General features: G+C 34.5%; 1 protein-coding gene across 1 annotated transcript in view; it reads left to right on the top strand.

Moving 5' to 3' along the window:
- The window catches only part of GPR158 (G protein-coupled receptor 158), a 395,462-nt gene that overhangs the window by 195,884 nt on the left and 184,842 nt on the right, over positions 1 to 14,736 (top strand). The window lies entirely within an intron of this gene.

Here is a 14,736-nt window from a genome sequence, read left to right as displayed (position 1 = left end):
CTGTGGTATAGTATCAAAACTAAGAAACTGACATTGGTAACAGTCCATAGAGCTTATTCAGATTTCATCAGTGTTACATGCATTTATGTATATGTATGTACTTCTATGAAATTTTATCACAAATGTAGTTTTGTATAACCATTACCACAATTACAATACAGAACTTCATTATGAAGCTTTCTATTCATAATTGCCATACCCACCTGCTTTCCTCCTAACAACCATTAATTTCTTCTCTGCTTCTAAAATTTTTAAATTTAAAGAGTGCTGTCTAAATGGAATCATGTAATATGCAACCTTTTGAGATTGACTTTTTTCTCAGCATAATTTTTGAGATCTGTCCAAGTTGTTGTGTATAGCAGTCATGTGTTCCTTTTTTATTACTATGTAGTATTCCATAATATGGATGTACTATGTTAGTTTAACCTTTACTCAACTGAAGCGCACTTGATTTTTTTGCAGTTTTGGCTATTACAAATACAGCCAAACACTCATGTACGGGTTTTTATGTGAACAAAATTAACTTTTTTTTCTGGTTTAAATGCCTAAAAATGCAATTGTTATATCACATGGAAAGTGCAAGTTTGATTTTATAAACAATATCCAAAACATTTTCAGAGTGGTTGTACCATTTTACATCCCTATGATCAGTATCTGAGAGATTTAGTTTCTCTGTGTTCTTGCCAGTAGTCCGTGTGATCACTTTTACTCCTTTTCATAGATGTGTGATAATATCTTTTTGTGGTTTTAATTTACATTTCCCTAATTGTGAAGGATGATGAACATTTTTTCTTTTTTTTCTATTTTTTAAAATTATACTTTAAGTTCTAGGGTACATGTGCACAACGTGCAGATTTGTTACACATGTATACATGTACCATGTTCGTTTGCTGCACCCATTAACTTGTCATTTACATTATGTATTTCTCCTAATGCTATCCCTCCCCCAACCTTCCCACCCCATGACAGGCTCCGGTGTGTGATATTCCCCACCCTGTGTCCAAGTGTTCTCATTGATGAACATCTTTTCATGTACTTGTTTTGCATAAGTATATCCTCTTTGGTGAATATCTATTTATGTCCTTTGTGCTTTTTCTAATTGCAGTGCTTGTATTTTTACTCTTGAATTTTAAGAGTTTTGAAAATATTCTAGATTCTTGTTGGATAAGTTGCTTGCCATCATTTCTCCCAACCCATAGCTCTTGTTTTCATCATAGGGTTTTGAAGAACAAAAGATTTTAATTTTGATGAAGTCCAATTTTTAATTTTTTTCTTTCTGAATTGTGCTTCTGATGTCAAGTCTAAAAATGTTCCACCTCGGCCTGACTTGTAATGTTTTTCTCTTATTTTTCTACAGTTCGTATGGTTTTACATTTTAAATTTTAGCCCATGATCCATTTTGAGTTAGTATTTACATAGTATCACACAAGATACGAATTTTAGGTCAGTTTTTTTGTTTTCTTTTGTTTTGTTGTTTGTTTTTGCCTATCAGTATCAAATAGCTCCAGTACCGTTTGTTGAAAAGGTGCTCCTTTTTCCATTTAATTGTATTTGTGCATCTGTCAAAAATTAGTTGGGCATATTTTCATGAGTCTAGGTTTTCTATTTTTAAAAATTGATTATTTTGCCTATTCCTTTGCTAATATCATAGTGTCTTAATTACTGTAATTTTATAATGAATTATAATATTGAGTAGATTGATTTCTCCCATTTAATTCTTCCTTGTCACGATTGTTTTAGTTATTCTAGGAGCTACAAGTTTTAATGTAAATTAATAAGGTTCCTTATGTATACAAAATCTATAGTGGGATTTGATAGGAATTGCACTAAATCTATACATTACTTTAGGAAGAATTGACATCTTTATTATAGTGAGTCTTCCCATCCATGAACATAGTATGCCTCTTCATTTATATAGGTCTTTATATATTTCTTTCAGCAGCATTTTGTAATTTTCAGCATACAGATTCCATACACTCCTTGTTAGATTTATGCCTAAGTATTACATTTTCTTTTGGGTGATTATAAATGATATTGTGCTTTTAATTTTGGGTGATTATAAATGGTATTGTGATTTTAATTTTAGTTTCCATTTGTTTATTGTTAGTATTTATAGATACAGTTGATTTTCATAAGTCTCTTGTGTATTTTTTTCCAATTAAAGATACATATATATATATATAGCTTTTAGGTATGTTTCTTTTTACTTAAACAATCTTAAAATATTTTCAATTATAGGGTTTTTTTGTTTGATATAGTTAATGATGTATTTGACTTTGTATATACAGTTTTACAAATTGATTTCTAATTATCTTTCCTCTTTTATTCTTTCTATAATTTCTTCTCATCACTATCAATTTTTGTGTTTCACACGAGTCTTCTCTGAGGGGTATCCTTACTATACATAATTGTCAGTGATTTAAACCATACATATTAATTTGGATTAATCCACATATTTATCCATTCCATTGCTTTTGATTCCCTTTTGCAATTTCAAACTTTTATCTGGTATCATTTTCTCTCTGCTTAATAGACACTTCTTAGTACTTCCTGTAGTATTGATCTACTGCTAAAAAGTTATTTCAGATTCTAGATTTCTGAAAATATCTTTATTTAATTATTGTTATTGATGGATATTTTTATAGTGTATAAATCCTGGGTTAGCAGTTATTTTCTTTCTGCACTTTCAGTCGCTAATTTATTGTCACCTTATTTTTATTATTTGTGTTAAGAAGTCAGCTGTATATTTTTATGTTGCTCCTTTGAATTATGTATGTAACATATATATACATATAATTATATATGTATAATAATTGTAAGTGTATATTTTTTAAACTACCAGTTTTAAAGTTTTTCTTTGTTTTTGATTTTAAGAAGTTTTATTATGATATGTGTAGGTGTTATTCTCTTTGTATTAATCTAGTTTAGGGTTTGTAGTGCCTCTTGAATACAAGCTTAATGTATCTTTGAACATTTTTAGCCATTATCTTTTAAAATTGTTCTTTTTGCTTCATTATTTCTCTCACCTCCGCTCTGGCTCTCCAATTATAGGTATGTTAGATATTTTTACTGTTTTCTATTGTTCCCATGTTCTTTTCTATATTGTCTACTTTTTTGTTTTTCTGTGTTTAATTCCAGACTTTTAAATATAATCAGTGTTCTAGTTTAATAATTTTTTCTTTGTCTGTGTCTGATGCATGTCTAGTCTCTTGATTTAATTCTTAAAGTTACTTTTTCAGTAACTGAATATCCATTTGGTTCTTTCACTTCTTTGAGGATCTCTGCCAATACTATCAGTCTTATCTTTTATTTTCTTAGATACATTAAGCATTACCCCAAGAGCCTGAATTTTATAACTCTGTTACCTGTATGCCATCATGTATGTTTGTTTCAGCAGTCTGTATTTTTTTTAGTGTTCAAGGAAATGTCTTCTTGTATTTACTTGACTGTTTTTTAAAAACAGTTCTATTAAAATGTAATTCACATACTATAAAATTAATCCTTCTAAAGTGTACAATTCAGTGATTTTAGTATATTCATAGAGTCATGTAACTATTATCACTATCTAATTTTAGAATATTTTTGTCACTCCAGACAGAAACCCTGTACCCATTAGGTTCATTCTCACCACCAGCCAACACTTGGCAACTACTATTGTACTTTTTGTCTTGATGGATTTGCCTATTCTGGACATTTTATATAAGTGAAATCATATAATATGTGGTCTTTTGTGACTGACTTCTTTCACCTAGCATACTTTTTTGAGATTTATTTATGTTTAGCATGTATTAGTACTACATTCCTTTTTATTGCTGAATAATATTCCGTTATATGGATAAACAGCTTTTTATTTATCCATTCATCAACTGATGGACATATGGCTTACTTTCATTTTGGGCTATTATGAATAACGCTACTATGAAAATTTTTGTGCATATTTTAATGTAGACATATGTTTTCAATTGTCTTGGATATATATGTAGGAGGGGAATCTGGATCATATAGTAACTCTGTGTTTAACATTTACAGTGACTACTAAACTGTTCCAAAATAGCTGCCCCATTTTACAATCCCACCACAATGTATAAGCATTCCAGTTTCTCTGTATCCTTGCCAATACTTGTTTGCCTTTTATTGTTTAGCCATCCTCGTAGGTGTGAAGTAGTATCTCATAGTGGTTCCCGGTTATTGTTTAAAACTCTTATTGATATACAAAATAAGTGCAGAATAGTGCACAAACTTAACTTGTCTAACCAGCATTCAGATGGGAACAGAGAATAATACGAGCAAAATTCATTTTTGTTCTTTCAATCACCAACTTATCCCTTTAGAAAGGTAACAACTGTCCTGATTTCTAAGAGCATCTATTAATTGTGCTTGTTTTGTCCTTTGTATAAATGTAATCGTACTTCATATAAACTGAACGGCTTCAAATGCAAATGAAATTGCTTTCTAATCAACACTGGAAAAACTACATAACAATGATAGGCAATTTTTTTTTTTAAATCATTGTTAGAAACCTGACAGCCTGCTTGCCCTCCTAGTTTCCTTCTTTCTTGTTTATTTTATTCATATATACCATCTTAATTTATGTTTTTCCATTTGTCCCACTATGCTCCTTTTTCGTCTTTCCTTATGTTATTTGGTATTCATATAGTATCTCTTTTTTATTATTTAACTTTTCCTTCTCTTTGCCTGTTAGGCATATATATATATATACATATTGCTTATATTAATTTTTTAATACTTTTAATAGTTATTCTATGGATTTCAGCATGCATCCTTAGCTCACTAAAGACTGATGTAAGTTATTCCTTTTACCTTTCTTATACAAAGTTAGATATCAGCACCATTTAACTGGATTTACTTCCCACCTGCCTTTTTTTTTTTTTTTTGAGACAGGGTTTCACTTTTATCACCCAGGCTGGAGTACAGTGGCACAATCATAGCTTGCTGCAGCCTCAAACTTCCAGGGTCAAATGATCCTCCTACTTCAGCGCCCTGAGTAGCTGGAACTATAGACATGTACCACTACACCCTGCTAATTAAAAATAAATTCTTTTGAGATGGGGTCTCACTGTGTTGCCCAGGCTGGTCTCAAAGTCCAGAGCTCAAGTGATCCTCCAGCCTTGGACTACCAAAGTGATGGGGTTACAGGCGTGAGCCGCTGTGCCCAACCCCACCTGCCTTTTATATTGCATTTAATTTCAATATATGTCTTAAATCCATGAGATATTATTATTACTATTACCATCTTGTATAATCAATATTAATTTAGATTTACTCACATATTTATTTTCTATTGCTATTCATTCCCTCCTGTATCTTTGGGCTTCTGTGTGGTATAATTTGAGATTGAATATCAGGCATCGTGTTGTTACAGTGGTTCTGGATGCATTATCTTTTTCCAGAGAGGCTTTAACCTATCTCTGATAAGTAACTTGATATAGACATATCACCTGAATCCAAGCAAGGCTTGAGCTGTCTCAGTGATGGATAGTAGTCCATGAAAGACTCAGACTGGTTTTTATTCACTCTTACTTATCGCGGGTCTCATTGAGAAAGCCAGGATTGTTTACTAGGGCCCTTTATCCATAGAGGGTCCTAAATTCCAGAGTAGTCTCCTTAACCTCGTGATATGGCAAAAGACTTCTTTTCCACTTCAGCTTCTGCTTAGCTTCTTAGAGTTTCACCCTAGGCAGATTCAGAATTCACCAACATTTTTTGAGGATTAGCTTCTTTTTTATTTTTTTCTGTACTTCCTTTCTCTCTGAGATTTTGTCTTCCTGAATATTTTTGTAGCCCCAAACTTGATTTTTTTCTTTTCTTCTCATGCCTGTGAGAGTGCCAAAATGTAGCTGGCATCTCTTCTTCTTATCAGCTTACATCTGTCTGGATTCTCAGTCTTCCCCCAGTGCTTCATATCGTGAAATACTCGGTTTAATACAGAAATGCAGAACACAGGACTTTTATTTACCTCCTTTTTTTCCTTGGATCTTGGTCCCTCCATTTTGGCTTCGCATAAGCTTTCTTATGCTTCTACATAGGTTTTTATTTTTGTTTTTTCTTTTGTATTTTATCCAGATGTTCTAATTGTTTTGATAGGCACTACAGCTTGCTAACAAACTATTGTTTCGTAGAAAAAAACTGAGTTCGGGTTTCTTCTTTTTTTCCCTCATTTCACTAATATTTATTGAGCACCTACTATGTGCCATGCTTCTGCTAGGATTTGGGAACATTGCAGTGAAGAAGACAACCAACTATCCAGCTTAAGAAATAGATTGTTACAAGTCCCTTAGAAATCCCATGTGTTCTACCCTCATCCTATACCTGTCTGCCTCACCAAAAGGTAATCATTATCCTGAATTTTATGTTGATCACTGTTGTTCCTTATAGTTTCAAATGTGTACATATCCTAAAGTGTACCTTATAAAGTTCTACATGTTTCTGAGCTTTATAAAACTGAAATCATATTATATGTACTCTCACACAATTTGCATTTGCTTCTTGATGTTTTAATTAGATCTATGTGTATGTATATAATGCAGTTCATTTTCCTTGTTTTTTTAATATTACAGTTAATATATTAAATTTTATGTGTTTTTTGAATAAACACACATTTTGAATGTTTTGGAGTACAATTACTTGGTTGTAAGGTACATTCATCTTCAACAGCGTAAACAATGCCAAATCATTTTCCAATGTGTGTATATTAGATACTTTAATTTTTATTATTTTAACTTTTATATTAAGAACTTATTCATGTAATCTATATGGAATTAAGAGTAATAATTAAAAATAATGGTAAGATCACTCTGTATAATACATAAGAAATGGATTCAAGGAATGCAAATTTGAGAAACCACATATGAAGCAGTTACACTAATTCTATTGAGTGATTATAGAGGCTTTGATTAGTATTGTGACAATAGGGATGAGAAAGGCATTGATTTTACATATAGCTAGAAGGTAGAAGTGATGGAACTTGGAGAGTAAGGAAAAGTAAGTTTCCAATCTGGGTTTCTGCAGTTTGCAAGTATGCAGATAACCTTAACATTTGCTTGGAAGTTATAAAATGACACAGAGATCAAATTTATAGTAAGAATAAGTATAGAACAGAGCCCTAGAAACCTCAGTTGGTAAGTTCAGTAAGAGGAAGAATATCAGTTCAGGGCTGAAAGGGAGTGGCAAAAGAAGTAGGAGGAGAATTGAATATTTGAGAATGGGAAGCCAAGGAAAGACGTGTTTCACGAAAGAGGGAATAGTCAGCAATATCTCATTCTGCAGAAAAGTTAAAAAATTATGACCTGAAAATAGCTAATAGATTTAATGATGTGAACATCACTTGTGAATGTGACAAGATCAGATCAATGGAGCAAGGGTGGTGAGAGCCAAATTGCTCTGGTTTGAGGACGGAGGTAAGTAAATGGAGATAATGAGCATAGATAAATCCTTCAAGATGTTTGGGTAGTAACTGGAAGTGAATTTAGGGTTGAGAGAAGGTTTGATTTTGTTACTATGGTTTTAATATGGCTGAGATTTGTGTACAGTTAATAGTGAGGAAAGTTGCTAGTAAAGAGGAAAAGGTTGAACAAGAAAGGGAACATTCTTGCTAGAGGAAGTCACTGGGAACGTGTATGGCGAGAGTGGACAAGTACTGAAATTAATCAGCTTTAAACAGTGGGAGGGACGTGGTTTCCATTTTACTAGGAGAGTATGAGTGGAGATTTAGGTAGACTTGTTGGTTTGCTCAAAGGCAGTTGAGGGAGTTTCTGCTCATGGCTTTTATTCACATTTAAAAGTATTTTTAATTCATCTTGAATTCAAAGATATTCATATTAACTTATTTTGTTTAACATTTTTTATTTTAAACAATTTATTTTAGCAAAATATTTAAAGAAGGACTACTCAAAAACAAACAAATCAAGCACACATGAAGTTTTTTTTTTATAGTAAATAGGGTAAAGCACATTTATAACAGGTCCAATTTTTCTTTTTGCTTGCGGGTTGTAAGCTGCCTGAGACCCAGACCATGACTTTGTTCTTTGTTGCCTCAGCAAATAATGCACAACAGGGTTTGGTAAGCAAGAGTTAAATTCTGCCAAGAGTGAAAAAAAAGAGTCCCCAGTGATGTGAACTGTGACCTCAGGGAGCATGGGGTGTCAAAGTTAGAGCATAGATGCATCATAGTGAGTTTGTGATTTAGTGGAGGGGAGTGTTTCATTATCTGAAAGTGTCGAACATATAAAGAATTTACGTTTGTCAAGCCTTCGGGCTGTTTCTGTAGGAGGGCCTAGAAAATTGGCCTTGCTCACTCAGCGAGATGAATTCTGACATTTTCCTGAGTCAGTCTCAGCCCCCACAAAGCATCTTGCTGTGTGTCAGTGTGAAGTCTACAGACTTGTAATGTGTCTGAACCAGATGCTGTATTGCCATCCCTTAGGCCTGTTTTGTGAGAGCTGGCTCCATAGAACATAAGAACATTTCCAAAATTAACAATAGAAAAGTTTCTTTTTTAATTTTAACGATGTCATAAAACAAAACATCCTCTCTTCTGCCCCCCAACCCTGCCCCAGTTTATCATTCTTTTAAAACTGGATTTTGACAGCTGCTGAATAGTAGAGATAAGATGTAGTTCTTTTTCTCCCTGCTGAAACACTGCATTATTTGTTATTCATGAGTTCTTGTTTTCCTGGAAGATGGTTTGGTAAAATGTGTGGGTGATGTGTACCCTATAATTGCCTGGAGGCCTTTTAGATTTCCTGTTTGAGTGTTTTCCTTTGGCTTTAATAAACTTGCAAATAGTTGTGGGAAAGAGGCTACTGAATGTTAATATAATTGACCTGTTTTAGTACAAGGTCTCCCCAAACCCACTCCCAGATGAGCAGATTCATTTATTTTATTTTATTTTATTTTATTTTATTTATTTTTTTGAGATGGAGTCTCACACTGTCACCTGGGTTGGAGTGTAGTGGCACAATCTCAGCTCACTGCAACCTCCTTCTCCCAGGTTCAGGTGATGCTCCTGCCTCAGCCCCCTGAGTAGCTGGGATTACAGGTGCCCACCACCACACCCGGCTTATTTTTGGTACTTTTAGTAGAGATGGGGTTTTACCATGTTGGCCAGGCTGGTCTTGAACACCTGACCTCATGATCCACCTGCCTCTGTCTCCCAAAGTGCTGGGATTACAGGTGTGAGCCACCGCACCCAGCCCAGATGAACAGATTCAGCATTTTAAAGTATTTCTTCGTAAGTTACAAAGAAGAAGTAAAAAAATATTAAAAGCTGCTGCCTTTTTAAAATCTAGAAGGCTCTATTTCTACTCCATCTTGCCCCTGTCAAGCTTTTAATCTTTCTTTATGCCTCTGTGGTGTTGCCATCTGCTTTTTGAATAAGGCTCAGTAATCAATACAGCAGGAAACTTGCTGGGGCTAGATAAGTCTCCTGTCAAAACAAAGGAGAGCCATGCATTTGCCACTAAAGCAAAAAAGAAGTGACAGACCAGACTGCCATAGAAACACCTTTGTTTCCATTGCGGAGACTTACCTAAGGCACAAGGGGGGTTTCATTTTCAGGAAATTTAGGCAGAGAAGAGGCACTTCACCTGGATGCCCTGAAATGAAGATTTGTTTCCTAAGATTTGAGTTGAGGAATTCTGCATTGGGAAGAGAGAGATTCGTTTTTAAAAATTGTAACAGGTGTGGGACTTCATTGCATTTCTTAAAATACGTTTCATATGTACATTTTAAAATTAATAATCTTCCCTTATTTGAAGCTTAATGATCCAGCAAACTGGTCCATCTGGAATACTGCCTGAAACCAATAAGAATAGGAAAAAAAAAAAGTTGAAACAATCAAAATAGGCTCTAAAGTGACCATATCCCAGCATCTGCTCCTCATTTATGGAATCCTTCTGTGAGCCTATATTTCCTAGGCAGTAGTTGATACTCTTTGAAGCCAGACCCTTGGGATTGAATCCTGGCTCTGCCAGTTGCTAGCTGTGTCGTTTTGGGCAAGTTACTTTAGCTGTTTGTTCCTCAATCTTCTCATCTCTAAAATGGAAATAATAATAGAGTTGCTATAGAATTGAGTTAATACCCATGCAGCAGTGCCTGGTATGTGGTAAACAGTAAATATTAACTATTTCTTATCTTATTTGCTGTTACTTTATTATTTATTATCTCATATACCCTGCATGCTTGGTGATCTAGTTTCCAGATATACAGGCAATTATAACTATGATTTAAAAGGGAGAAAAGACATTTATAGAGTTAAGTCTATATTTTAGGATTAAAATAGCCTATATTTTAGGATTTGAGCTGATAGCTCAAAATAAAGAATAAGAAAACTTGAAAACTAAGCATAAGAACTTAAAAAGTACAGCATTCTGGGCTGTTTAAGAAAATGGTCATAAACTTTCAATGACTCCAGAGGGCATTAGTGAATTTCAACACAATTCAGTACCTATTGTTCAGAGTAATGATTCTAATTCATGAAGAAGATGTTAAATTCTGTTCATAGTGTTCAGTTTAGAGAAATCAGAAAGAATTTTATGTTTTAGGAAAATTCCAAAACAAACATTTAAAAAAGGCATTTAAAGGTCCATTTCTAGAAGATTTGGAATTACATAAACTTCATTTATTTGAATTTTTTTCTGCCTCTTCTTTTCAGTCCAAGTTAGTTTTTTTCAGAATTATTTATAAATGTGGTTTTCAGACACAAGTATTATTTCTGTTAAATGCCAAACACGTCTTCCCTGTACACACCTCATCTTAGCTTTCATTTTAGCCATTCCACTGCTCAGTCATATCTCCATACAAATCTCCTTGATTGTCAGGCTGACCAGGTTTTGCTCTGCAAATTATGTTTACCAGGAATTGGCAGTCTGAGGTATGTGAGATGAGATATACATCATGCCAGTTGCAATACAACCTTTAATGTTTACATACACATCTTTGAATTAGAAAGGTCATTTTGCTCTAAAATGATTTTTTTAAAAAAATTTAATTGTGGTAAAAATACATAACATAAAAATCTAACTATCATTCTATTTAAGTGTACAATTCAGTAATATTATTCACATTTTTGTGTGACAGAGCTCTAAAAATTTTTCATGTTGCAAAATGGAAACTCTACACCCATTGAACAACTCCTCATATTCCCTTGCCCCTAACTCTTGGAAAACACCATTCCACTTTCTATTTCTATGAGTTTATCTACTTTAGGTACCACATATATGTGGTATCATAGAGTATTTGGCCTTTTGTGAGTGGCTTATTTCACTTAGCATAATGTCCTCTATGTTCAACCATGTTGAAACAGATGATAGAGTTTCCTTCTCTTTTCAATCCTGGATAATATTCCATTATTTTTATATATCACATTTTGTTTATCCATTTATTTATTGATGGGTATTTGGTTTACTTACAACTCTTGGCTATTTTAAATAGTGCCACTCTGAATATGGGTATGCAAATATCTCTTCAAATTACTGCTTTCACTTATTTTGGATATATACCAAAAAGAGATTGCAAGATCACATAGTAATTCTATTTTTAATTCTTTCAAGAACCTTCATATTGTTTTCTGTAGTGGCTACACCGTTTCATATTTTCACCAACAGTCCACAAGGGTTCCAATTTTTTCCACATCCTCAGAAATGTTTATTATAATTATAATTTTTTGATTGTGGCCATATTAATGGAGGTGGGATGATATCTCATTGTGGTTTTGATTTGCATTTCTCTAAGTATGTAGTGATGTTTAGCATCTTTTCATTTGCTTATTGGCCGTTTGTATATTTTCTTTGCAGAAATTTGCCCGTTTAAAATCAGACTATTTGTTTTTCTGTGTCATTGAGTTGCAGAAGTTCTTTATGTGCTCTGGATATTAGCCCTTTATCAGATACATGGTTTGCAAATATTTTCTCATATTCTGTAGGCTGACTTTTCATTCTGTTGATTGTATTGCATTCTTTGATGCAAATACATTTTTAAATTTGATGTAGTCCCATTTGTCTATTTTTGGTTTTGTTGGTTGTGGATTTGATGTCATATCCAAGAAACCATTCCCAAATCTAATGTCATAAGGCTTTTCCCATTTTTCTTCTTGAGTTTAATAGTTTCAAGTGTTTAGGTCTTAAGTCATTTTGATTAAGTTTTATATTTGGTGTTAGGTAAGAATCTGACTTTATTCTTTTGCATGTGCATATTCCATTTTCCAAATACCACCTGTTTGAAGAGAATGTCCTGTCCTCACTGAGTTGTTGAAGATAATTTGAACATTATATGTAAGGGTTTATTTCTGGGCTCTCTATTCCATTTGTCTGTATGTCTGTCTTTATGCCGGTACCACACTGTTTTGATTACTATAGCTTTGTAATGTGTTTTGAAATCAGAAAGTGTGATGCCTCCAACTATGTTCTTTTTCAAGATTGTTTTGACGATTTGGGGTCCTTTGGGATTCCATATAAGTTTAGGAAATTTTTTCTATATCTGAAAAAAATGTCATTAGGATTTTGATATGGATTACATTGAATCTGTAGTTTTCCTTTGCTTTGAATAGTATGGATATTTTAACAATATTAAATATTTCAATTCAGTGTTGCAATGAACACTGGATGTCACTTATTTATATCTTTTAACATTTCTTTTAGCAATATTTTAGTTTTCAGTGTATACCTCTTTCACCTTCTTGGTTAATCCTAATCATTTTGTTCTTTTTGATATTGTCATTTAATTCTTTTTGATATTATTATAAATGAGATTGTTTCTAAATTTACTTTTGGATTATTCATTGTTAGTATATAGAAACAACCAATTTTGCCTTGTTGATTTTGTATCCTACATGTTTGCTGGATATGTTTATCAGGTCTAGTAGTTTTTTCATATGTGGAATTTCAGGGTTTTCTACCCTCAAATTATGTAAGATCTTGTCATCTGTGAACAAAGATAATTTTACTTTTTAATTTCCTTTTTGGATGCCCTTTAGTTTTTTTCTTGACTAATTTTCCTGGCTAGGACTTGCAGTACCATGTTGAGTGAAAGTGGAGGGAGAAGGCTTTCACACTTTGTACCTGAGCTTAGAGGAAAATTTTTCAGTTTTTTACCATTGAGTATGATGTTATCTGTGGTTTTTCATATATGATCTTTAATATGTTGAGGTATTTTCCTTCTATTTCTTGTCTGTTGGGGGTTTTTATCATAAAAAGGTGTTGCATTGCATCAGATGCTTCCTCTGCATCACTTGAGATAATCGTTTGGTTTTGTCCTTCATTCTGTTGATGTAAGTAACTACACTGATTGATTTTTGCATGTTGAACCATCCTTGCATTCTAGGAATGAATCCCACTTGTTCGTGGTGTATGTGATGTCCTGTTGAATTTGGTTTTTGAATATGTGGTTGAGATTTTTGAATCAATATTCATCAGAAATATTTGTCTATTGTTTTCTTTTCCAATGGTATACTTATCTGGCTTTGGTATAGTGTAATGCTGACATCATAAAATGAATTTGGAATGTTCCTTTCTCTTCAATTTTTTTTTTTTTTTTGAGACAGGGTTTCACTCTGTCACCCAGGCTGGAGTGCAGTGGTGTGATCTCAGCTCACTGCAACCTCTGCCTCCCGGGTTCAAGCGATTCTTGTGCCTCAGCCTCCTGAGTAGCTGGGACTATAGGCATGTGCCACTACACCTGGCTAATTTTTCTATTTTTAGCAGTGATGGGGTTTCACCATGTTGGCCTGGATGGTCTCAATCTCCTGACCTCATGATCCACCTGCCTCAGCCTCCCAAAGTGCTGGGATTATAGGTGTGAGCCACCGTGCCCGGGCTTCTCTTCAATTTTTTGCAAGAGTTTGAGGAAGATAGTTGTTAATTGTTTTATACATCTTTAGTAGAATTCTCCAAGGAAGACATCTGGTTATGGGCACCTTTTTATTGGGAAGTTTTTTTGATTACTGAATTTAATCTTCTTACCAGTTATATATCTGTTCTTTTTAATTATTATTTATGATTCAATCTTGATAGTGTGTATGTTTCTAGGAACTTATCCACTTTACTCTAAACTCTTGACCACCATATCTTATGCAATTGGATCTGGTCTACTCCTAGGAACCTGGATTTGATTGTGAGTTCTTAAGAGCTGTCTTTTGTAAATCTCAGCTGGTGGTTCATCAAAGTAGGCTTCCAATATTGTAAGCAGCTTCCTCATTCACAGGGGTACAATAATGATGGCAACGGTAGACCACCCAGAGCAGCTGCTGTCATTATGCCAGCTGCACTGGGGAGGTGAGAGCAGTGGCAGCAGGAGTGGTTGCAGGAGCAGCAGTGGCAGCAGTGGGTTCTCTGTGCCCTGGATCCATGAGGCAATCAACTGCACCACCCCCACCCTTGCATGGCCAGGCAGAACCTGTTCCCAGGCCCAGAGCCTCTGCTGTGGCCTCAACCTTGCTCCCTGCCACATCCCATGGGCCCATAAGCACCGGGCCAAAGGTGCAGCCAGAACTCACGGGGCCAGCCCCAGAAACATCGGAGTCATTTGTGTGGGGTTGGCCGCGTCCACTGTACCATGTGCATCTCACCCATTGCCCTGAGAGCCATCGCAATGGGACCAGGCTGGGTCACCTGCTGGTGGGGGAGCAGCATGGTCAGGCACGAAGGGCGGGCAGAGGTGGAGCTGGGTTCCGGGGCAGTGCTGTGCTACATGGAGCCAGTGGGAGCTGGGAGCAGGCAAGAC

The sequence above is a fragment of the Papio anubis genome, chromosome 11 (assembly GCF_008728515.1).
Source record: "Papio anubis isolate 15944 chromosome 11, Panubis1.0, whole genome shotgun sequence".
Taxonomy (NCBI): Eukaryota; Metazoa; Chordata; class Mammalia; order Primates; family Cercopithecidae; genus Papio; species Papio anubis.
This window is presented reverse-complemented; position numbering and strand designations above follow the sequence as displayed.